The sequence below is a fragment of the Corvus moneduloides genome, chromosome 8 (genome assembly GCF_009650955.1).
Source record: "Corvus moneduloides isolate bCorMon1 chromosome 8, bCorMon1.pri, whole genome shotgun sequence".
NCBI lineage: Eukaryota > Metazoa > Chordata > Aves > Passeriformes > Corvidae > Corvus > Corvus moneduloides.
In genome coordinates, this window is record NC_045483.1 from 12,454,890 (window position 1) to 12,481,544 (window position 26,655).

The 26,655-nt window shown below is 43.4% G+C and overlaps 1 protein-coding gene across 1 annotated transcript in view; it reads right to left on the minus strand.

Annotated features, from left to right (window-relative positions):
* NEURL1 (neuralized E3 ubiquitin protein ligase 1) overlaps positions 1 to 26,655 on the minus strand; it is a 142,660-nt gene that overhangs the window by 93,534 nt on the left and 22,471 nt on the right. The gene's annotated exons all lie outside the window — the stretch shown is intronic.

Sequence of the window (26,655 nt, forward strand, 5' to 3'; positions counted from 1 at the left end):
TAAGTTCCATTCATCACTGATTAATGCACAGACAAGCAAAACTGTGCTAACAGAAATATGTGGAGAAAGTGTATTTCCCCTCCCAAACCAAACAGCTACAATCACCCAACCAGCAAGAAGAGGCATTATCATGAAGGGCTCTGTCACGTGCCAGGGAAATGAACAGTAAATGAAAAATCATTATTAACAGGTCAGAAGCAATTAACTGTTCAACCAGGAGCAGAGAAACTTTAGATAACTAACACAGATATTAAACATCACAGATTTGCCAAAGTCAGTTAAGGAACTGGGAATGGGACCACTCAAACTGTTCACTGCACACAGAGCACCCAGTCCAAGGTGCCCCTGCAGCCTACAGTGACCCTTCCCACCGTTCCCAGGCCACCTTCAAGGGGTAACCTTCTGTGCAGCCACCACCATCCTAGGCTTCTCTGCTCATGTTCCCAGCAAAGTGGCTATTTCAAGAGCACTTCTTCTTCCTTGTGATGTGAAAAATGATGAAAAGCAAAATCTCCTTTCCCAGAGGTCACCTGCTCAGCCACTTTAGTTGACACATGCTATCTTCAGCATCCAGAGGGATTCTGGAAGATGGCTGACTGCCAACAGCAATGAAATCTGGAAAAAACCCACAGCTGTAACAGGGTTTGCTCCATGCCCAGTCCAGAGGATAACATGTCCACAGCACCCTCTTACACTGCAGCTCACTCATTTCACTGTGTTTACACCATCAGCTGTTGGCAAAACATGACTAAGGCACTTTATTGCTTTGAGGCTTAAGAACAAAATGTCTCATACACCAGAGAGCCTGCTCTGATTGTTGACAGAGCCAGACCAAGGCTGTGGATGGAGACCAGGATCTCACCAGTCATTCCCCACTCCTCTTTCCATGTGGAGCAGGCTCTCCATATGCCTGTCTTCCTCCTGGTCACTAAACTTGTCTTTGCTCATTCATCCGTGGTTTGGGGCAGGGGACAACACAGGGATGCCCAAGGTCATCCTTACCACTGCTCTATCCAAACGGGAGCCAAGGAAAAGACAAGGAGAGAAGGGTTTTCTCCCCCGAACATGAGGATGGGTGACAGTGGGGTAACACTGCTGCCACAGCCTTTGCTGCTCCTTACACGGCTGCTCTTCTCTCTGAGTCAGCTCCCTTTCACCATGCATGGAGCACAGCACTCTTTGCTAAGTCATACAGAAAAGGAGACAAGGAAACTAAATGCAACTCTGAGTTACTGTGTTATGCAGAGTGGGTGTTGCACTGCTCAACACCGCAGTCTGCTCTGTGCTCGTAGGCTTCGCTCTGCCATGGCTCGATAAATAATTAATGACAGGGAGCCCCAGAGCCTCTGTTCAGTCCAGGAGCTTTATGTTACAAATGAGTCATGAGGAGTTAGAGGGACAGAACAGAGAGATACGGCACCAATGGAGAACACCTGCCCTATTTCTACAACTAGAATAGACCTAAGCCATCCTCTGAGCTCACCCCTTCTCTAAACCATTTCTCACACTTTCATACAGCTGAGAAGAACATGTCTGAGAAAGGAAAATAGCCACGTGTTTAGTCAAACCCCAGAGATGCTAAGTGTTTTACAGTTTAAGAGGTCAAGGTACACAGTACCTTACAAATAGATACATGTTTCCACGATTGGAAGTAACTAAGTCAAAATTCTGTAGTCATAGCACCAAATGTACAGCTTCTGTTTAGCATCATCCTAAATTTGTTCACAGTTTCTTACATCTACCTTGAGACAAGCAGAGCAGCAGCAGAAAAGCTAGATATAAATATACAAGTGAAAAACTAATCAAGCAGAATGCAACTTTTCTTATACCAGTCCTTCAAAGCCTTCAAGACACCTGTACATCCATCAGGAAAAAAACAACCCAAATTAAAAAAAAAAACAAAACAAGAGAACCTGAGAGAAAGATTTTTATGTTTCATGCCATAAAACAGAAAAAACAACACAATAGCACGGCCAGCCTTCTACAAGCTGCTGGGACATCTTTTAGAAAAGCACTGCACACATCTTCACTTTGCTTTAGAGTAACAGAAATTTGGGAATTTTTGTCACCTCATCTCAGCAGCAGTTTGCAAAAATGGTCTTCAGCATTCAATTAGTTTCCATTTCAGAATTAGCAAAATACCTTCCCAGAGCTATCACAGAGGAAAAGCAAGAGGTGCGTGCTCTCTCAGACTCGTGGCTGCTTTAGAGTGGCTGGACACACTGCTCCCCTGAGGATTTTTAAAGTTGCCTGTTATTTCAGTGTGACACTGGAGCATTTTGTTGTATTATTCCATAAAATCAAAACCCACCATCTCCAATTATATCAAGGCACCCTCAATTTCAGAGATGACTTGCCCATTTTAACAAAGGGATCCTTTTAAGTTCCTGTCCTCAAGCCCACCAGACCTCACGCTAGGGTGAATGTGGAGGGGGAGGCAGGGAATTGTGCCATTTTGTGCCATTATTCAAATCCCTGGTAACAACAATGCCTGAGAATTTAAATGACTTAGCATCTAAGTGGATTCACTGGAAATACTTTCAAATTTTTTTCCTAGCAGATAGCCTGAAGATATACAAAGACTGGAAAGTGCATTCAAGATGCTGAATCTGATGTTGCTGTCTATTTATGTCAGTACAATTTCCAAATCAAAATACTGAAGTAAATGGTCTTCCCCAGGGAGTAGATGTTTGAATGCAGGGATGGGGACCAATTTAAGAACATAGGTACAAATGAAATGTTCATTCTGTTCCAGCCTTCTTGAGCGAGGTGAATTGTGATTCACAGAAAGGAGATGACTACACCAGAGACAAGTATGAAAATTTAATTTCATTTTCTCTAACAGTGGACTGCTGGAATTTAGGAGAGTGTCTTTCCAAGTGAGATGCTACCTCATGCAGTAAGACAGTATCTGATGTTTTTAAAAGCAGCAGTAATGTTCTCCAAGTCAGATGCATACAGAATAGTCTCTGAAACTATTCTGCACAAATAACTATTTTTCTCTTGTACTTGGTTGCAAATTAGGTTTGAAAGGGCTTCCCTACTTCCCAACAGTGAGTGAAACACTATGTGTGAACGACTTGTGGAAGAAAGAAAGCATAGCAGGTTCACTGGATGCTGCAATGCGTGAGGATTTTCCATTTGCTTCTTACAAGCTCACTGCCTTTGCATCTAAAAATATGTTATTATACTATTTATATTTCAGCAACATCTTGGATCAAAGCAGGATAAAGGCATCATTTTGCCAGGCTGCGTACATAGTTACAGGTAAATAATTCCCATTCTTTTGGATCCAGCTCCATAGCTGGAGCTGCATTACAGGACAACACTGGTCCACATGAGCCAGCCCTCCCCAGAGGGTGCACGGGCACTCCTAAGCTGTGCAATGCTTTAGTGCCCCTGTAAGCAAAGCACTGCTTTGGGTCACGCTCTGCAAACAGCTTTATATTGTTATTTTGCATGGGTAAATATGAGACCATGGCACCCTAGCAACTCGACGGCAACAGAAGATAGGTTCAGAAGGAAATTAAGAATCATTCTTCCTTCCCCACTTGCTATCTAGTTTTTAGCAAGATCAGAAACTACGACTCAGAAAGCTGGGTTCTATTTCCAGTGCTGGCAATGGTTTTCTGACCATGTCTGTCTGTTCCTAGTTTCTAAATTTACAAGATAAGGATTATAAATTTCCTCCACTTTGAACAGATTTGGAGATCTTTAAATGACAAGTACTATACAAAAGAGTACAGGTTTCTGCCAGAGTACTACTTAATAGATGGCCTCTTAGACAGCAAAACAATAGGTAGAGTAAGCAACACCTAAGCAAGTCACATGCTCTCTTCACCGAGATTCAAATAAGAACTTGTCTTTTAGAGGAAGTCAAAAGCCCTAGGCAAGAGGGAAAGGACTTCTTTATATATTCCAGCCTTTTTTACCCCAAGGTTTTGACAAGCGTGGATCCATCAGTAAGTACTTTGTTGAGAGGTATTGATTGCTACTGTGATATCACCACTGCTCTGGCTCAGCACAGCTTTCATGTTTTCTCCACTGTCATTCTAAAACTAAGACAGTGGCCAGTTTGTCAGTAAGTTGTCTCTGCAACCAAGTCTTCAACCACTTTTCAACATCATTGATTTAACTGCTGTATCTACAGCAGAGCGAAGTCTGTGCTTGTGCCATAAATGAAAGGGGGATGCAAACTGAACCTGGACACAAGGCTTGAAATTACTTGTAAATTCTCACGAAGGTTATAAAAGGGCCACTTGAATATGAAACAGAGATAGTGAACAAATCCTGGAATAAGCTTTTAAAGAGAGAAGAATCCAGGCCAAATGGAAACACACGAAGTATAATTTATAATGAGCAATGTGTAAAAAGCTATCCAAATCATGGAGCTCAAAATGAGAATAAACAGTGATCTTCCAATAGGGACAAGTAAGATAAGGTAAGTATCTGCTAAAAGGCTGAACTCTGAGTAACCCTTGGGTGTTACCAACTGCTTGAACAAATCGTCAGTACGTTTCACTAATGGCCAAAAAAGACTATAGCAAAAATATTGCATATTCAATAAGGCTAACGTGGAATTCAGCACCTGTCAGTGTGACTGTTGCTCAGCAGTTAAATATGTAAAAAATAGACCTGCAATCCACTTTTGCCTGCTATGAGCACAGCTGATCCTGCAAGATAACTGATCTGCCCAATAAGATGGAACAATGCCTGCAGTCATCCAAAATACTGCAATAAAGAACAAACAAATAAAAAAAGCTAAGCCTCACTCAGAGCACACATCATGTACATTCCCATCTTGTTCTGCAGGGGCACCAATGGAGGTCAGCAGGATTACTGTGAAATATGAAATGCATTGGCTGTAAACACCTGGAAGAGTGTCAGCCCACAACAGAAAACAAAAGACAAATTCTCTTTAAAAAAATTTTATACACTTCGAGGTGTTTTTACATTTGTTAAGGCTCTTTGACAGATCACATCAACACTAACTGGTGGAAATAAAAATTAAGTGCAGAGCAAAGCTATTCAGGTATTAGAAGGAAGAGTACTAGGGCGCTCCTGGAGCACTGTTGGACAGAAGTAGAGATTGCAACCCAGGTGGCTGGAAAAATACAGTCCCCAGGTAGAGTTGGGAGCCTCCAACCGTGGTTTCAATTGTTCAACCATGTTTATTTTCAGAGTGATGACTGCCTTTCAGTAGTTACTTGTTTTGAGATGACACAGATCCCATGCTCTTAGCCTAGGACAGGTTTAGTTCTTAGGTAGACCCTTAAAATATAAAGTGACAACTCTAATATGGAAACTTTTCCCCCGCCCCAGCCTTCCCCAGACCTATGGGAACAGGAACCATCATCCAGCACTTTATATCTTCCCTGAGGTGGGCGAGATATTCACTGAGTGTTGATGACAACGTCTGACTGGCAAGCAGTCATTATCCCATGGGAATGAGGAAATGTGCAAACACACTGGAAACATGGCCATGTGTCACGCTGGCATCAATCACCTCTCACCACAGACAGCAGTCAGCACTGCAGACAATGAACCACCCAGGGCAGCAGGGCTCTTGCAGGGCTCTGTAACTCCACATTGCTTTTTCCTGAGCCTTCCAGAAGAAAGCAAAAGGTGAACCCTAGACAGCCAAAGACACATGAGATGACACAACTGCCCATCACTAAGCATAACAGCAGAACTTGGCCAGCTCAACAAGTATCTCAAGCGTTTCTTGCCAGGTACTTGAGTTTCCAGCAGAGATGCTGCAGTTTCTTCCAAAAATGTTGTCTTCTTAAACAAACTGGACAGATTGTTGTGGAGATGCTAAGAGAATGTCAATCTGCTAAATGTCAGAAGGATTTTGACTAAACTAGGAAGAAAAATGGTCAGGAATTGCAGCTATATAATTAGTTACAAATCTTTAATTCTACATGTTTGGATAGCAAGGCTGATTTAGAATCAATTGCTGAAGTGGAACAGCCAAGAGGACAGATTCAGATCTTCTCTGTATCAGTGGAAACGCAGAGTAGCTCCAAAAAAAGTATGTAATACTGCAACAGTTCGATCTGTGCAGCCCAACAAAGCTAATTTAATGAAAACACTGCCTTTTTTTTTTTTTTTTTTTTTTCTATTTCCATCTTTTTACCTATTCATGAAATGCACCCAAGCCCAGGAAGACTGAAGCTCCTCAAAGGCAGGGGCTGAGCTGGGAACAGGTCCCAGAGTGGCCAAATTTCAAGTCAACTGTTTGTTTTAACATGTGAAAGCTCAGGCCCCAGACCCCTTTCCTTCTTGTAGTCTCTTTCTGTAAACAGAAGTTTCACTGAGGAAAGATATGAAGAAAGGAAAATCCTGGGCAGCTTGCTCCTGCTTACGTGACTGATCCATGGAGCTGGGCTTCCATGGCAGACACCAGACTTCCAGCAGACTGTTAGGACACTTAAGAAAGAAGCTCTTTTGAAATGCCTAAGTTTCTTTAAATTCACAAAAGAGCATGAAAATCACAGCCTCTATCTGAAAACTGTTTTGTGAAGTGACACATCTTACATTTTACACATTATTCATATAATCTGTAGAAGAGAGTTAGTAGCTGACTGACACTAAGATGTCGAACACCCTCCAGCCCAGAAATGCTTGCAGTGTGCCAGCTCTACATAAATTGAATCTTGAGTTACAAGGACTAAGTGAGGGTGCTGCGTGTCACCATGGAAGGGATGTTGAGTTTTACTGGACGTTGGACAAATTGTTATCTTCTCCCCCCCAGGAAGGTGTTGCTACCAGCAACTTGAGACACTGCCATCACCATCTGTAACAAAGGAAGCAAGGCCAGAAATTTTTGTCTCCTTTCTCATGTCAGGAAGGGTGTTTTTATAACAGATGAGAAAAAGTGGTGAAGAAATCAAGAATAATTCAGAAAACATGAAAATAAAGCTAATACCAGTTGCTTCGGACACACAAAAAATGTATTCCAGAAATATACCACATACAGTCTTGTATCCTCTTGATACAATCTCCTCTTGATGACTTTAACATGGTAGTTTTGGATGAGTCAGTGGGAGATCTGCCCAAGAAAAACCTCAGGACTGCATCCTCCAAAATTATCTTCACCAAAATCCAGCCTTAATGTGTCCCCACAATACATTTTGTGCCATTCCAAAGATTAATTTTGGCTTACCAAAATTCTTTGGCTAGTTAAAGCAAGGACAAAAATAGTGGTGTCCACCAAACTGAAAGGAAAACAACAATCTCAAAGCCATTTGTCTTCACAGTAATTTCAGAGTTATGCTAACAATACCAAGGTGGCATATGGCATTCATAAGGGGGTCTCATCACTCTCTGTAGCACCAATTAAGAGGGAGGCAAGTGCAAGGTTCAGATTTTGGTGGTTGACTGTGATGCAAAAACATGTGGGAAAGAAGAAGCTACTGAAGGGCACTGAAAAGGAAAGCAATGGGATGGGGCTTGGGTTTTCAATTCTGACAAAGGTATGTTTTATTAAGCATGAAATGGTTTATTAATGGACAGTAACACTTTTTAAAGGACCACTACTGGCTTGCACAAGGAATACCACCTAAGGCAAGTGGGAGAAATGTCAAAGTTTCCAAGTCCTTGTTTCAGACTCTTCACAGCATTGGAGTCCCTTCCATGTTCCGGGGGAAGTATTCTGTCCAAGGTCACATAGAAAGTCTAGGGCATAGCAGGGAAATTATAGCCAGTGCCAGACCACCATTCCACCTCCTGGTCACTCTCATTCAGCATCCTAGTCACAATCTAACCATGAGGAAAAACCTTCCTCTGCAACTGCACAGGCCAGACACATCAGTGAAAGGAGTGGCTTTCCCCAAGAAAGGCAGAGGGAGCTTTAAGATATTCCTTGTGCCAGCTCACCTCACACCATTAAGCCTTTCCCATACTATCCCGCTCCCCCCTCACCTCACAGTCATCCCTTTTTATTTTGGCCAAATATTTTGCCACCTTCTTACATACATGACTGCTAGAAAAAGCATTTCTGTAACACCCACAGACTCCAAGGCCCTAAAACCCCCCAGACTGCTTAGCTGCCCTCAGCCAAGGGTCTCGCAGTACCCTGGTGCTGGCTGTTCCCAGGGCTCTGCCCCACACCTGGCAGTGAGGCTGTTTTTGCAGTGGCTTTTCGGCGGCAGCACAGAGACTCCTCAGAGCAAAGCAGTGACAGAAGCTGGGGCCACCTGGCCCAGAGCTGTGCCTAATGTCACAAAGGGGGTTTTGCCCAGGCTGTCCTTAAGAGGATTAGAGAATCATCTACTTGCACAAAACAACAGTCACATCTGCTGCTCCAGCGCAAGTTGTTCTTATCTGCTCTCACATTTCTGCTCTGGCCTGACAACTTCTCCCATTCCAGGATCCTGCCATGTAATGCAGACACTCGTGAAGAACTGGGGGTTGGATACAGGTGGAGGGTGAGCACCAGAGCAGGTGTATCCAAAGCTCATCCATCCCACAATACTAAACAGCATCACACACAGCAAATAAACAAATAGGCCTGGTTTTCAGAGGCGGAATATTCACTGCAAGCCAGATATCACTGAGCAGTGAAACTCCTGAGGCTTCAGAGGGGGTTTAGGAGGACTGTGATGGGTTCAAAATTTGTGAAAATTTAACCAATTATTTAGCAGTTTAAATGAGTCAAACATTAAAGCTCAGCTCGCAAGTGATATTCCCAGTATACTTCCTATATCAGAAACAGAAAAATCTTTGTTGTGTCAGATGTGCAGACATATAAAATGCAGACATATAAAGCACCAAACTAGTACATCAAAAAGGAAGAGGAAAGGAAAGCAAATTCCTTAAGACAAGACCTAAAACCTGCCTGCTTTTCTTAGCTTTTTGAACTCTAAGGTACCTGCAGACCAGCCACCTTGATTTTTCCTCCTTTCCATTGGCAAGAGATAAGATTATCAAGGTGCCTATAAATTGCTTCTATTGATTTTACAAATAGGGGTGGTTTTTTTTACCTTTTAGATTTTATAACTAGACTTGTAATTTAGATTTCAGGTATGGCTTTCTAAAAGAAATCCAGGATTGCCCATTTGACCCCTGAGCAAATCAGCCCTAATCCTATAATATAACTCTCTTCCACAGGATTGAGCACCCTTTCACTCCCAAGGTGGTCCCACCAGGTTAAACCAGGGTTTAACCACTGTACTGTTGCTCATCCCACTGGTGCCACTGCTGTTGCATGGATTAGTGATGGACTTCCTCAGCCAGGACTCAGCATGGGATCATCAGTACAACAATCCTGGATGCACAGAGCACATGGGGATGGATGTGTGGAAGCAGGGACAGAGTGAGCTGCAGCATGAATAGGGTGCAGGGTGTAGTGAGGAGCTGGACCTGGTGCGTGTGGTCTGCCTTGTTAACAAAACCTCCTGTAAAACAGCTTTCTTTTGCAGGAACAAGTCCTCGTGCTTACTTACCCTTCCACCTCCAGAAGTTTTTTTCCAAAATATTTGACTAAAATATTCCACTGAAGTTAGCTGCCCCTTCCCTGCCGCTAAAGGATTGGGGATTGCTCTGCCCTTTCTCACAGCCTTCTCCAACTAAGACTTCGCCTCCCTAAAGGAAATTAATCCGCTTCTTTCTACGGTTTTCTCATCAGAAACAGCTCCCTCTGCCTCATGGTTCTTGTTCATCTCCTTTGGGCTCTATCAAGTGTTTCCACACCTTTCTCAAAGCATGCTGACCAAAACTGGACATGTTATCCCAGTTCAGCCTCCATCACTGAGGGGAATGACTCCCCCAGTGCAGCTGTGGGGCTTCTACCAGTTCCCCTGAGCATAAAATTTCATTCTTTTGCAACAGAATTACATCATTTCTCATGAGTTTGCCTCCCAGAGCCCCACTGCACTAGTATTTGTCTGCACCCTCGAATTCTTCTGTCCAAGAACCGCATTGTGCTGTTGTCTCCATTGAGTCACACCTGACAATTCCAAATTACTTCTTAAACTTTAAGATTGTTTTGAGATTCCAGTAGGTAAAGTGCTTCCAAGTCTGGTGTGCTGGTACAACAGATAGTGCACTTACCTTTCTGCAGATTTCACTCAAATGAAGTGACTCCCTTCAAACACTTGTATGAATTTAAGCCTGCCTCAGATATGAAGCTACTAGAAAAACTACACACAGAGGCATTTTTCAGATAATCTTATTTGATACAGTTGTTAGTTATATATTTTTTAAAAATATCTTTCCAAAAAATCACCTCATTGAAGTCTCCAGCAGTCATACCTCATATCTTTGTTTTAGAGCTCAGCTGCTCAGGGCAAGATCAATACCATAGGCAGAAGGGTCCTGCAGGTACTTGATCGATTGAGAGATTTTTCTCTGGCCAATTCATTGTTTTTGAAAGTATTTATTTCACCTCAAATAAGAACAAATATTCCTTTAACATCACTCTTGACACCAATTCTAAAGGCTGCTCTTAGCTGCCTTCCTGGAAAGCCGCTAATGCAAAAGTATCTTAGACAGGAGGGAGTCCAGGCACTCAGCAAAGTTTCATAAAGGAATTAGGAATTGCTCTGCTAGGTCAAGTCATTGATCCAGTTAAAGGATTGAAGAAAGACATGGACACATAACCAGTTACTTAACTAATTAACCCCCAGCAAAGTGAGCCACATCAATTGGTGATGTCCAAGCTCTCAGTCTGCTGAAACGTGCAGTAAAACTATAGCTTCTCTCATCATGGAGGTGAATCTACTCCTGAGGGAAGGTTTGTTAGCAATACTCATTTCAGAAGCATCACCACACCAAGAGCCTGCCCTAAGCGCATCTTATTTATCACACAAAGGATAATCAATACAGAGAGATCGTGACAAGGAGGCTACTTCACCAAATAACTCAAATATTTTAAGACTCTCCAGGAGAAGAGGCAGAACATAAAGGAGCTCACTGGCTACTTCTGAACTGCCCTGACGCTGTAAGATCAGCACTGTGTTCTTTGCCCTCCTGGTACAGCAGCAAGGAAAACACCAGCCGACTGCTTGGCTCCTCACACCCACAGTGAGGATATTGGATGCTGTCATCTAGAGAAGCCCTCTGGGGAGAAGACAGAGCAAATACTTCTGCAGGATAGATTCCAGTAAGGACAACAAGGAGTGTCCCAGTGGGGCTGGGTGCCTGGCTGGCAGTTGCTTGGGGAACACGGAGCCATAGCAGTGAGGGCCTGACCCAGCAATGCCATCAGTGATGGGCTCCTGTCCACATCTCCTAAGACCCAAGTGTTTAATTGAAGCTAAGCTGTAATTTGAGCGTTCACCTGAGGTCTCCAGTGAGGGGAGAAATGCCACATCAGATCTCATCTCCACACAGAAAGAGGAGTTAAAGAATAAAAATAGTAGCAGCCAGGTGCTCCAGTTCCTCAACTTGATTGAATTTGGCATGTGAAATATAGTAAGTTCAAACAGTAATTACAGAATAATACGTATGAGAAAAAGGCCCAACTCACAAAAAGGAAAGCAATTACAAGCAAAATTATCTAGGAAAGAGAATTAATGGAAAAATATGAGTGATGATGAATATATTTTACCAGATGTCAGAAAAGTGACAATTATAGGAAAAAAAAATTCTCAAAAAGAGACTTGTTTCATAAAATAAATGAAACCTTCTAAAATTCAAAATTATATGAAAAGTGGGTGAAAAGAATTTGATAGAATTATTAAATAATTTAATAGTCAGGAATTGTTTTAAAAGCTGATTGAGATCAGTGCACATTCCATCAGTCAAGTCCATTAATAGATGCAAGTAACTGAGCTGACAGGAAGAAACCAGCAGCCATGAGGATATTCAGGATAATTCCAGTAATTACACTCTGTGGGGCAGATGACTCTGTGTTTGGGAGGAAGTTACTCAGGGTATCCATAGGATCACTTGATGGACAGATGCACATCCAGTCACATCACCTGAAGAGAGACACAGCACACTAAGTGAAATGAGAGAACACACTAATTAGGAAATGCAATCATTAGGAAGCACTTAATAAATAAACAAGAGGCACTGGGAAGGCTGGCAGAAGACAGCAGAGGGCGAGCAGACTTTGAGGATACAAACTTGGTACCTTCTGAAGGAAATGCCCCTGATAAATTATTCTGTGGGGAAAGGAAACCTGCTCATTTGAAAAATACTAACAAGTAAAATGAAAAATAAATTTGATACAGGTGGGAAGAGGTCAGTATGAAAAACTGAGTCATTGCAGAGTATGGTTGGCAAGGACCAGGGAAGAAGAACATTTCATAGGAACAGGGATCATTGCTGGGTTACAAGGGCAGCCGAATGTAGCAGCTAGCAAGACCTGGGGACAGCAGACAGCCAGCAGACAGCCAGCATCCAGCCATCCTTCCCTGCAGCACTCCACATTTATTTTCTTTAGAGATTATTCACACAGCTTTCAAGGCTTTTAAGATTCATGAGACTATCCAGAACTAGCACCAAATTTCCTGGGCTTTTTGCAAGCTTGATACAGCTGGTGAGGAGTCTGTGATAACCCTGCATTGACACTGCCTCTGGATGCAGCACATACCCATGGGGAAGAGGGTATCCCTGCACTTGCAATTCACACTTACACACTGCATGCCCTGTACCCACAGCACAATGCTTTCTGTGCATCAACCCAGCAGCTAGCTAGATGCTCAAAAAAGTATGTTCCATCTTCTTTTACCTTCTGCCCTTTCCTTCCTAGCTGTTTCATGGATAAATGTGAGCATTGAAGAATACCTTAACAACCACAAAACTGTTTATCAGCACCACCACAGAGCACACACAGTCCATCCTGCATTTCGCTGTGTGCTCTTCTCCTGCCACTCTATGAGCTCGTTAGGTAAATGCAAAACAGGAGTACCCATAATAATTTTTCTTCTGCTTTATGAATATCAACCAGTTCAAATACAAGTGCAGTAAATAGGATTATTATTCTTCTGTTTATATTATGCTGGTCTGCCCCAGCACAGAAATCAAATAATTAATGATAAAACAAAGTAATTCTATTCTAGGCAGCAAATAAACACCTTCTGGGTGCTGGTCAAAAATGCAGCAGTTGTGCATCTAAAACACATGTCCCTGCCTGCTAAATGTGCTGCGCATGTGTTCCTATTCCCAATCAGCAAAGCACCACAGGGTCAGAACCCCTGACAGTCAGGTCTCCAGTCAGCCTCTCCTTGGTTGTCCAGTACCTACAACATTTCAGATTTCTGGTCAGAGTGAACGACTTCTTTCACTTGTGTTCTCAAAATCTGTGTGCTGCAGCCCAATTTCAATCCTGTTTATGCAAACTGGGATTACTCTACAGAAGTCAATGGCATTCTAGGCAGGCACTCACTTTCCAAGGAGGTTTCAAGGAATGGAGGCAGCCCAGGAGGCTGCCACTGCCTCAAGGACTGGCTTAGACACAGCAGTACCATGGAAGTGATGCTCCAGGTCACAACAAGAGAGGAAAAGCAGGCAGTGTGGTGGGCTATATGTAAGGTGCAGAGCAGTTCCCAGGTGATACCTACTTCAGTGAGCAGCAGCTGCAGCAGCAACGTCACTCCCCTGCAGCACCCAGCACTGCACTGAGCTGATGTTGGGAGCTTAAGAGAGAATCTGCTCCAGCTCTGCTCTGACCTCTGCAGCCTCCCCATCAGCCTCATTTGTTTCAATGAATTGACAAGACTCCTTTCAGCAGCACAGCACTAAACTCAACTCCTCCAAGTCTTCAGCAGTTGGAGTTTGAATAAAGAAAATGCAAGAATGCTCAGCTCTGCACTGGAGGTGGGATTTGTATGTCTGTGGAGATCTCATCAATAGAAAGTGATAGAGCACGGTTTTGTGGAAATTTATCCAGTGTTTCTACAACTGAAGAAACACTTGAGAGGACAAGCAGTGCTACCCACAAACACCCATTTTGTGAACGCAAACACCTCTTTTTTTATGTATGTGCAATTTGCTTTCCGGCACATACTAATGGAGAAAAGAAAGATGCAGAGCACGACAGGTATAATGGAGCCTGGAGCAGGCAGCATCAAATATTTAGGAGGGTACCTTCAAGACCAAGAGGCAAGAAGTCTGCCTGTGACCTTGACCTCCCTGAGATGCTGGTGTACAGACTGTGTCTTCTAGTAAATAGCAGGAAGCCAGGTACATGGGTATCTGCAAGATGTTCAAATTCCTCACAGTAGACTAGGAGCTTTATGTGAAACTGAAAAGCCTTCAGTTGCTGAAGGTGGGAGTGAAGTGGTTCTTTTAGTGAGGCTTCACCAGTCTCATGAGAGTGTCACAGTGTTTCAAAGAGATCTTCTTGCTTTTGGCAGAGGAGATAAAAACCCAAAGATGCTTGAGCAGGACAGGTCCTTCAGCTTCCCTGTAGGAAAGGTGATGACAGTGAGGAAGCTGCACAGCCTGTCTGTGTGCTGTGCACCTGGGGCATGCTGCACACCCTACCCACGGTGCTGCTGCTGGGCACCACTGCACAAGTGGTGCTACACTTGGGAGGAACACAAAGTGAAACAGTTCTGAAAATTTGTGAAATCTACTGAGGCTTCTACTGAAAGATTTGGAAATCTGTTAAACACTGATAAAAACGATGAAGTAGTTCATAATATCTTATTAACTACTGAAAAAAAAAAAAAGGCTTATTGCTGTACTGAAAAAAAGGGGAAAAAAGCTTGTATAAGCATTGCAAAAGCGTTACAGATAACATAACAGCATCCAAAGTCACCCAGCTGCAGGCTTTACAACAAAAACATGTCCCGAAGGATAACAGCAATTGTGCCTGCTAGAATCACAAAATCAGTCAACTAAAACCATCATACGAAAAAATAGAAATAAAAGCATTATTCAGGCAAAGCTGGATTCATTTACTGTTTATGCAATATAGCTTCCCATTTGCACTGGGCTACAAAAGTGGCTGTCCAGCCACAGCCCTACAGTTCACATGGCAGCTACATCAACTCCTTCCCTTCACTCAGGGCTGGGTTGCAAAACCTTTGCCCATCATGTTTATGTGTCTGGCAGCTTGTGCACAGATACAAAATACACCCTCTAATGAGCTGTACAGAATCCTTCCCTCATGGTTATATGCTCAGTTCTCGATAACAACACAGCTCCCAGAAAGCAACACCACATGCACCCTCCCCTGCGGGCACAGTAGCATTTTGGAGGACTGGGAGCCTTAAAAGGACTCTGATGGAAGAAGGCTGGAAATCATGTTAAAATCATTTAACCCTTCACACCACATATCGAAGACCCATGCTACAGAAACTATTCTCTGGCTGGGGAATGCTTATGCCCTTCACAACCCCACCAATGCCATTTTGAATAGAGCCAACATCCTCAAAAGGTGTTTATTATCTATGTGGCCACTAATCATACTGCCTTTTCATGGGAAGAGCAGAAGACCATGGCCAGAAGTACTTTTTACTCTCCTGGACCCAAATGGGGCACTTGCTCCTGGGGACCTGGATCCAGCAGAGCAGGAAACATGCTTGACATGCTCCATCAAACACGAGACCGGTCTCTTGCAACTGAGATCTTGCACACCAAACAAGATGGAGGTTACAGACAGTAACATACAAAGCTGCACCCCAACTCAAGCAGCTGTGAAACACTATCAGATTCAGCTCAGATTTGCCTCCTGAAGACCCCAGGGCTCCTAGGAGACAAGGCTTCTCACAGAAGAGTAATGCTGGAGAGCTCAGCACTGCACAGCCATGCACTGCAAACCCCTGAGTACCATAGATACCGTAGACATCACACTCGAGATCACGCTCTGGGAATGTATCCTTGCTCATTGCTGGCTGTTTTCTAGTCAGAGTTGCTTTTCTGAAGTCACTTTTACATACCAAAACATTTTTTGTGTATGATTCAGAAACATGCTATAGTAATAGAGGGGAGACAGGGAGTCTGCCCAGCTCCGTTCAGTTTTATCTCTACCAGCTGCTGTACAGAGCACAAGCAATTCAGGAATCATGGCAAAAACATTTTTCTAAACAGTCCTATGGTCTATTGAGAGGAACAGAAGTTTATTACCATCAGTGACTCACTCCCCACTGAAGCCTTTTCCTGGACGAACTGCATTCTACACTATTATGTTCCAGTAACAATAAATTATTAATAGGCGAGGGAATTCATCGTTCGCCTCACAAAAATGTAACCAAAAGAAAGGAAAATATGGAATATGCTATAGAGATTAAGTTAAATATTTCATCTCTCCCCCTCTGATGTGCAAGAATTATAAACCTTCATAACAAATTTGTCATAGTTTGTCAGAGGATATGCACGAACATATAGTATTGAAAAGGAATTGTGTTTATAACAAATGTAGCTTAAAAACACATTTTTTTCCTCTGTCAGTTCTTGTACTAAGTGCAGAAAATTTGCTTTCCCCAACGCAGCCAAAAAGTGAGATCTTAGGATACCTGGGATCAATTCCTGACCCTACTAACCCTCCTCTATGATCCCTGACAAATCATTTCATCTCCCTCTGCCCATCCTCCAGCCCATAAATTAGGAACAACACTTTTCACCTCAGCAGAAAGATGTGAAAATAGCCTCCGTTAATGATTTTTAAGGCCACATTTAGCAATAAGGGAGGCAGGAAATGAGATCTTAAACCCAACAGCACCAATTAGATAGGTGATTGCTACATGGAGTAAGGAGCTGACATCACCTCGGTGTTAAAAACCATTGTTCACTCTCCTGGTTCTCTGCCACTCGCTATCTTTGGATTTCAAGCTGCACATAGAAGATTTCCACACCATCATGCTCGAAGCTTTTGAGGTTTTTTCCAACTACACAGCAATAGGGGAAATTCTGCAGATTATCTCCCAATTTTTAAAAATAAAACCTACTTGAACACCTGGCTAATACTCAAAACTATAGAGTTTCATACTACACTAGCAAGGAATAGAATAAGAAAAAAAAAGGAAAGTAAAACTTTTAAATCTAGAAAACATACTTTGAGCTTCTTGAGCTTCATGCCAATCTACATCCAAGTCTACCAAAACAAGGCTTCACCCAAAAACTGACTCATTCCTAAACTCTTAACAGCACTTTGTTTCTTCCATCTATGTTTATCCATCTTACAATCCACTGTGATTCCGTGGTTCCTACCAGCATTGGAACATCAACATACTTGCAAGTGTGTGTGCACCTTCCCACTCTTGTGGAAACAGTCCCCGTTTCATAGGATCAGCCCTGAGGGCATCAGCCCTGCAGCCTGTGGCCACCACAGGGAAAGGGCCTCTCCCCCCTCAGTCTGTGCAGGAAGTGATCCATCTATTCACTGCCACTGAGGTATGACACACACAAAGCCTATTTACAGGAACGATCAAGATTCAATAAAGCAACTTCAAAATATGCCAGATGTCAGCTCTTCGTTTACAGAGACAGCAGTGCAATTTGAAGGCATCTGTAACTATTGCCCACTCTAAAAGTGGGAATTTTAAAGGAAAAGGTGGGTGGAATGGGAGAATAAACTCTTGTGGTTCTGACTGTCAGTAAAGACCAAGAGCTAGTAATGAAAAGATTAGGAAAAAAGAGCAAATGTACAAAAGCTCATCCCACCCATCTGAGTAAGCAGGCAAAAGTAAAGGGCTTGGCTGCTCAAAAATGGTGTGGGATGATGTAGTATGAACAGGACCGAGGAGATCTTAGAAGCACCCCACTGCCTCTGTCCCTGGAGCCAGGACAACTCCCACGTTGCTCCATCCTTCAAGCACAGAACATGAGCTAATTGCAGCAGTTCCTCCAAAACTTACTGATTTAACAAATGCTGAACACACAGAGTGCTTAGTGTATCAGATGTGCTCTGGCTACTCCAATTCCATCTTAATTCATCCTAGAAGAGATCTTGGAATGACTGTGTGGATAAAACTCTGGACAGGCAGCTGCAGCACTCACAGGAATGTCTTGAGATCCTCTGGTATACTTCAAGGGCTGGGGAGTAGGTCCTTCTGGATCTTTTCCTGTTCCTGACGTGAACTTCGATTCATTCTCTTGTAGCAGGCATAATTCAAACGTACACTTAAATGTTTTGTTAAACAGTGGTGGATTGCTGAACTACAAAGAGATTTTATAAAACACCTTGAGCAGGAATACAAGTTATTATAATGACTTAATTTTTAAAAAAGCTGTGTGAAAAGAAAACATTTATTCACAGCAATGCAGATTTCCATTGTCTTAAAATCATCATTAGGATGTGAAAACAGTCTGTGAAACGTTTGAGATGGCATGGAAATAATTTAGACAGTGCTTAAAACACCATTTATGGAAATTTGGTTAGAAGACTAAAAAATGATAAATATCTACCTATAGAAGCAAATTTACCTTCCAAAGTCATGAGCAAATTTATTAGACAGCTGTATTAAAACCAAGTTTATTTATACTGAAAAAAATCTTGGGAGGAAATAGAATTTGTCTGAGATCTGAACTCGCCATTCATGCTTTACTGAACAAATAAAAATAAAATAGGCATGATGAATGCATATCCAAGTACTATCATATTCTAAATGTGCTTAGTATCTGCCATAGTACCACCAGTGAATGGAGAAAGGTAGCATTAGAGGGGGGTGTAAATTAATAGTTCAGTATAAGGGGCAACAGTTTAACTTAAAAGTCATATTCAAAAGAAATGCACTTTACTTTTTTTCTGCTAGTGTCAAAGGTAAAGAGTAACCAGACCTCAAACATGGAGAACATGTCACAGTTTGAGCAAAGCCCAGCTAACAAACCCTAATTCCCAGCACACCTTCAGCAGGAGCTCAGAGAACTCATTTCCCCTTTTGCCAAGGAAAAGGGGGTGTCATTTCAGGCCACAGAAAGTTGTACATTTGAAAGACTTACAAGTTCATGCAATTAGCAAGTTACTGGAAATCTGAAGTCTATAGAAAAAGAGAGCTCACTAAGGACAATCCAACACGCAAAAGGGCCATTCCTGGCTCCTCTCTGCAGGATCAAAGTCCTCCTGAGCAGCAGGGTGAGAACAGCTGTGGAGAGGAGGAGGAGGAAGGAGGGCAGCAACAAGGAGCTGCTGAGCAGATCCAGAGACATCTAGCCACTGCTCCAGCCTGTTCACAGCCCTGACACAAAGATCCTGTTGGGGTGGCACCTGCCCACAAGCACCTGACTGGCAAGGGACAGCAGCTATTCCTGGAAGAGTTTGTAGGACAGTATTATGCCCATAGGCATAGGAGTTCTATGAAAAAGTTTGGCTCAACACAAATTTCATTTTCTTCTGCATTTCACCTTTCCAGACCAAATTCACATCACAGCCTGTTCCTACAAACTGGGTGCAAGTAACAGGCAGAGCTTGGGACAAAATCTGGCTCGCTGTGTTTCCTCAAACATGTCCATTGCCCCCACAGTTCCCCCAATACAGCCCTGTGATCCATCACAAGAATATCCCGACTCCTTGAGCCCCACCAGGGTGGGGTGTCCCACAGCTGCCACATTACACCAGTGGCTGTTATTCCAAATAAGGGAACTTGTTGCAAACTCCCCTCAAGCTGCCTTGTTCTGGCTGGTTTATGTTAGGGAGACAAGACTAAACAGACCTTCATATTTTCAGAATTAACCACTAAAAATGAAAAATTGATTGTTTGTTTCCAGAGCGCAGACGAAGGGGAGTCCTGCGGCCAGCGGCCTCTTTTGGAAACCTCACCACAGCGAATGCAGCACCGGGTTATCTCTTTTGTCTTAAGAGTCTTTGGGATGGATTCAGTGAGAAGTAAACATGTGTGAGCTCCGAGTCACATTTTGGTGCAACCACACCGTCTCCCTCCAGTTTCTCCCAGTGTGAACCAGGCTCAGTGTGTGGCCCCACAGCAGTTTTTCTGTTGTATTTCCCCATTATTTTTGCCAGGGTGACAGTCAGGTCGTTTTTTTAAAGCTGATCTATTAAATGTCAGATTAATGGAAGTTTCACTGCTTTACAGCAAACTTGCATCACACAGACTCTTAACTGCCATCATCAATGTAAATCAGTCCTGGTCATTTCTTGCTATTTAAGTGGCTTCAGTTGTCTTTCTAACTATCAGGACTGCTATTTAGTGCTGCAAGGCTTGAATTAAATATTTTTAGGCTGCACTCCTTGAACAGATGCATTCTTACTCTATCTGACTACTAATCCGCTTGGAAGCTGTGTGACCACTTTTGTGCAACACTGAGCTCAACCTACTAATACCACGTCTCAGCAGAGCTTATTTACTCAAGGTTCAGCCTAGGCAAACTGAATTCACCTCTGCCTGCCACATGGATATATATGCTCACATCCCAGCTGGCAGGTTCTGGGTATCGCCTACTTAACCCTTGCTTTGCTTTTCCCCATCCCTGCACAGCCACAGGCTGTTTATTCAAACCTGATAAACACGATAAGCCTCAGCGTGGCAAAGAAATATGGAAAACAAAGACAAACACTGCCCGGGATGTGACATTTATTCAGCAACAGAATTTCAATAGAATGCTTGCAGCTAAACAAAGAGGGAGAGAGGCAGAAGAGAAACAAGGAAAGGTCCTACAAGTCAACAAGGGGCACAAACCCCATCATTCACCAACACTTAGAGGAAACCCATCCTTAGCTCCTCTTGCTGAAGATAAATCCAGACTAAGTTCCATCAATTCCATTAATACATTACATGACCCATAATTAAGCTATTGAGAAGCCTTTTTCTTCCTAAAACCCAGTGCATGGGCTGTCAGCTCCCCACCCCGCAGTGGGAAGCACTGGGGCTGCAGCAGGCAGAAAAGCAAGGAGGCATCCCAGATAAGGATCCATTCCACCGTTACTGCTATGCAGGGAGCACGACCTGTGTTACTGCTGGCTCCCTAGAGACCCAGACAGAAGTCACCACATCAGTAGAAAACAATTAAAAATCATCTGGAGTAGCAGCACTGAGCTGCAGGCAGGAGAGGCAGCAAGAGAGCTTGGAAAAGACCAAACTCCTTATCAGCCTCCTTCCACATCTGTAAGTCCAGTCACGTTTTCAAAGCACACATCAAGACGCCGCATTTCCGGTTGTATTTATTTGAACTGCATGTATAAATACCTTATTAGAGAAAGAAATGGCCTTTTTCATCACAAATTGCCTCTTCTTTATCCCAAGCCCGTGGCACAGACACACGGCGACGCGGAGGGTGCAGGCACGGCTGTGAGCACAGCTACTCAACTGGCAGCAAACCAGGCCGCTGCGCTGCCAAATTAAAAGCAGAAATGCAGATGGGAAAGGTGCCTTTTCTCCCTCTGGCCAAACAGCCACCTGGCACAGGAGGGGTCACACTGATACAACAATGGGAATGCAAGAAACCCATTTAAAGCTCAACCCAGCTCTTCCCAGGAGACATCCCAGGCAGCTCTGGCTGCACACAGACACATGTACCCCCCACAAGTTCCTCCCCTTTTTATTCAGTGCTCCTAGTCTGGTCAGGAATTGAGAAAACTATTAAAAAACATCAATTTGCTGTTCTTAATGCTTAGCTTCAAGAGAGACAACCAACAGGAAAACACAGGTTTGAAAGGAGACAGCAGCAAGTACGTGAGTACAAGGCAGGGACTGGGATTTTCCATCTGTCTCTGCCAGGAACTCACTTTCTCCTCTGGATTACGTTTGCATGAGGCAGGATCTAATCTAAATGGAGAAATTTGTGTAGATTGGTGCTTGCTTTTACCAGAATTACATTTCAAAGGCCAGATGCTGCTCTTTGCTGCAAATCTAAAGCAGCACTGCCGAGGGACAGCACAACTTCCAGTTTACATCTGTGTCTCTCACAGCAGAACCTGGTTTAATAAGTATTGGGACCTCAAATCCAAAACCCGGTTACAGGTAAAAAACAGCATGATGGGGCTTTTTGCTGCTGCATAATCTCCACAAAGTACATCAACAGTGACTTCAGGTAACACCACGCTGACTCAGTCTTTTCAGTGTAAAGTTCTGGGGTATCTGAACTCAAGCAAAACTTGATTGCAAAACAGGTGTAAGTTCTCTTAAACCACAGAGTGAATGTCAGGCTAATTTCATAGAATCATTAAGGTTAGAGAAAATCTCTACAGTCATCTAATCCGACACTTCCAGTTACAGCAATTCCACCACTTCCCTGGGCAGCCTGTTCCAATGCTGAACCACCCTTCAAGAGAAGAAATTCTTTCTGGTGTCCAGTCTGCACCAGCTCAATCAAATTTTGTTTTTCAGCTCAGATGGTAAAAGTGCAATACTTGAAGAGATGCTCACTGCATCTAAGAGTAATTTTAGATTACCCCTCAGCGAACACCTCCATACTTCCATCTGTGAGCCATTTCACACTGGGGAGGCAAAGCTCCATCTTCTTCACTTTACAAGCACAAGCAGTTCTCATTAATTCAAGGCAAACTCATATGGAATACAAGGCGGAAGAAGTTGAGTGCCTACACACACAGAGACAGATATGTGGGTATCTGTGTGTGTATGCATGCTGCCAAAGCCTCACAGATCCTGCTGTGACCACTTCTAATTTACTATTACTTCCAACCCCCTCAGTTTTACAAACCATTGTTTAATCAGAGAAGCACTTCGAGGGAGTTTTAGTTCTGCAACAATGTCTCAAAAAAAAAAAATCTATAACTGTTACATCCAAGGTGGGGGGAAAATGTGTATGGACTAAAATTATCTCTGGAGCTCTCACGGAGCCTTTTAGTAGGCAATTAAAGTTGCGGCTTCAGGAACAGGTTGTTACGATGAGGATAAACACTCTCACACCACGGATGAGCCAAACAAGCTCGGTGCTTTGGGGCAGCTGTAAATCCCAGCCGGACAGAAGGCACCGGCCATCCGGGTGTGCGCAGCAACAGTGACAGCTGGCGGACACGGGAGGAAGGCCCTGCACATCCTCCTCCTCCTCCTCCTCTTAGGCTGAGTCACGACCCACGAGCCTTGGAGAGACGAGTCAGAGTCGGGTGGTTTCACGCTTAGGCACCACCAACCAGGCATGTGAGAGAGATCCCAGCATGGCCAGGGCATGATTTCCCACCTTTGCTCATCGTCCCCTCCTGCTGCTCTTGCCTGTGTTTGCCCAATCGTTGTTCTGTGGGGGACAAAAGGGGCTGCTGAAGGCACAGAGTCTGGCTCTTTGTATGTTTTAAGTTTCTAGCAAAGGTCTCATATTATAAAGGAGAAACTGTGTGACAAGCAGTGGAGAGGGACGCCCAAACTCACACCAAGAAAGCCACTGGCAGCGTGGGACAGAAGTCTCAAGGTTTGGAAAAGCCACAAGATAAGAAGTACCTCTGGCTGCAGTCAGTCAAGGGACCAGTGGGACCACAGTGCCAGGAGGGGTGGCAGCAATTCACCCCCAGATGCTGGAGAGTCTGAAACCTGATTCTTATTATTCTTTTGGGGAGAAAACAGCTTATTTAAATTGTCCATTACTTTCTGTCTCACACCAAGCAGGGAACAGCCTGTACTTTTTGCTTCTGATTTGCAAATATTAAAACCCCTCTTCCCACTATTGGTGACTCATGAAAGTGACTCATTCACCTCTAGATAGTTTTATTTCCTACACATTTAAAATACAAAGGAAAACAAAAACATATTGACCTCGTGAGGAAAAAAAAAAAAAATAGCCTTTTCTCCTACTCATCAGCTTTTGCTTATAACACGGATTAAAGAAGAGTTCATCTCAGACTCCAGACACTAAATCGCTCCCCTGAGTGGTCTACAAAGCCAGGAAAGTGATGGCACAGGAGGACTCCTGCCCCGGCTGTAACCACATTACTCTCCCCACTAGAGGCTGCTGAAGCAAAAGCAACCTGACAGCTCTGCCCATGCAGGTGGCCACGGGCTTCTCAGCCCACCTGCAAGCAAAGCCAGAGCCCTAGAAAGTAAATTAGAAAATTGGTGGAAAAGAAAGATTACTTTGCAGATTGGTTTTGTGGGGGGTTTTATAATGCTGAGAGGCTCTGCAGTGAGTCACCGACTCACAGGGGCTCTACTTAACCAGGCAGTGGGGTGACAGAGGGTGGGAAAAGAGAGCACTGACACAGTCATGCACATACAGCTGTGTGGGAAGACAACGGGAAAAGATCACGGTGCCGTTCCTCAGGAGGTTACAGCTGCACAAAACACTTACCTTGCCCCACTGACTTGAAGGGCAGAGAAAGGGCTTCAAGCTGAAAGCACTGAAATCAAAGCAAGATGTCTGGGCAAGAGAACAGGGAGCAACATTAAACCCCTGTGAAGATCCCAAGAGGATCAAGAGCTGAAGACTTGGAGGGTGCATTTCACTGAATCACTGCATGCACAGCTTTGTCAAGCCAATATTTGTGCCTTCATCCTCCTCTCCAGAGTCACACATCCAGCTCTCCTTAATGTACAACCTTTGTGCAAAGTGAGAAAAGGAATTTTTTTTCTTTTTGAGAGGATGCTACTGTTGAATAACTATCATTGCTCATTAGGATAACAAAGAGTTAAAAAACAGAGAAATTACACTGTCTGCAGCAGAGGTAATGTGACTGATTCTTATGCTTAAGGGAATCAAAGGGAGAACTTGTAGGTAAAGATAGCTGTAAATTCACCACCTCTCAGTGTCCTTAGCAAAGCAATTCTTCAGGTCACACATCACACTGAAAAGGAACAGGAGCCACAATCCCAGACACAAAGCTCTGGTGCAATTATACAGTTCTCATTCAAGGATCTCATTTCACTGCTAAGCGAAAAACCCAACACCCTCCGGGCTAACAGCAACCATTGCTATTTCCCAAGCATAGGTTACACTTGGGGGTTTATTATTCCAATCCCCTTTTAAGTTGTAGATCTTCCCTCCAGTCAAGCATCAGAATGCCAACTATCAACAAGCTTATGTTTACTAATACTCTTGCACTGTGATAAGCATCGAATGGGTAAGTCTTTATGCAAAAAGGGAAAGAAGCATAAAGGAAAAAAAAAACCATTACGTTTTCCAACAGCACACGTTCTCTAACTACTGACAGCTGGGGGCAGGATAAATCTGTTTTCACAATGGATAGCAGCTACCACTTTCTTTGGTATCCTAAATTTAGAAACCTGTTTTTATCACCTGAGACAGTGTGATTTATTAGCAGAGATGGTATAGCTGGTATCCAACACTTGGCCAGTTGGCAGCCCAGGAGAAAACTCAAGAGCTAGGTCCAAACTCAGAGGCTGAGCCTCGTCTCTGCTTACAAACTTGGCTGAAGCCCGAGCTGAAGAGACAATATAGCAGCAAGTATCAGCAAAGAAGCTCCAAGCAAACTTAACGCACAGGAACTGTCCACCAGAGAGCCATAGTGAGGCTCATCCTGCATTATCGTCTGAAAACACAAATCTTATCATGGGGCTTGGGGGAAAAGGAAGAACATGCAATACTGAAACATCATTAAAATTAAGTGTGACCAGCTGCTTTCCTCCCCATGAGTTTGAGTAGTAAGTCTAAGATACTTGTGATTTCTGATTTACTGTAAGATGCCCGTGATACAGAGCTGGTTACTACCTTTAATCTTCCAGGCTCCAAAAGAGCTGCCAGAGAGCATTATTTTTAATGCACTCTCACACAGGGATAGAGTTTCCAAGGAAGCTGCCAAATCTAGCAAAGGTTTGCACTTTTCCTTTCCAACACTTTCTTAGAAAGCTGGAAATAACATTATCTTACTCAAGTGGCCATTTTAGTTAATTTAGTTTTGCTTTAAATACAACAAACAAAAAGAAAGAAGAATGAAGCTGAATTTTTGGGCACTTAAAGCTGTCTCTTTAAACATAGAGCTCACCAAAGGCTTGACAGGCAAATCATAAAGATCTGTAGGAAGCCATTTTAAAAAGGGTACACACTGTCCAAGGCAGAGCCTGTATATTTCTTACTGCCCCAGAGCACATGGACCATAATCCTAGATGGGGCTCCCAGCTTACTGCAAGATAAACTTCAACAACGCTGGTTATTAACACTTTAAAAGCCAGAGCCTGTGCTCATCCAAGTAAATGAGAGCCAAGTTAGCCTTTATGTTGTATTCTTTGTCCTAGGAAGAATTATTTAAATCAAAATACAGCTGACAATTCATCTGGGCTATGGATGAGAAACTGCGTACTTGCAGTTAAAAGCAGAGCTCCCAATACCTCCTGGCTGCTAAAGGTAGACCTCTCCTGAGCTAGTCACACAAGAACATCAGTGTCTCTCCAGGAAAAAAAAGAGATGAGATACCTCAGCAATCAAAGGAGGCAAATGCAAATCAAACATGTTAGTGGAAGGCAGCATTTCACAGCAGTTACTGCACTGAGGGGAGAGGAGCCAGGTCTCAGAGCTTCAACACCCACCTCTGCCACCAGGGAACCTCCTCCTCCTCCCTCTGCTCTCAGACTGGATGGAAAAGGAAGAAGAGTGTGAGGTGGCATTAATATGCAGATTGAAAGAGATAACTCAGCAGCCCATTCCAATTAACTCCACCCAAAACAAAACTATTCCAAGCTTTTAATGCCATAAGGTATGCCTGGGAAGTGCAGGAAGGCACAGCAAAGAACCTGTCATTTCCCACCTGCTCAGAGGCAAGCCCTGTCATTCACCACTTGATGCTTAGCCAGGTTTATCACCTACCTCTGGCTTCTCTTAGTCATTAGATAAAAAACTACACTAACCATTACTGCTGTCCAGGGCTGCAGAGGTCTCTTAACACTAGCAAATGCTATT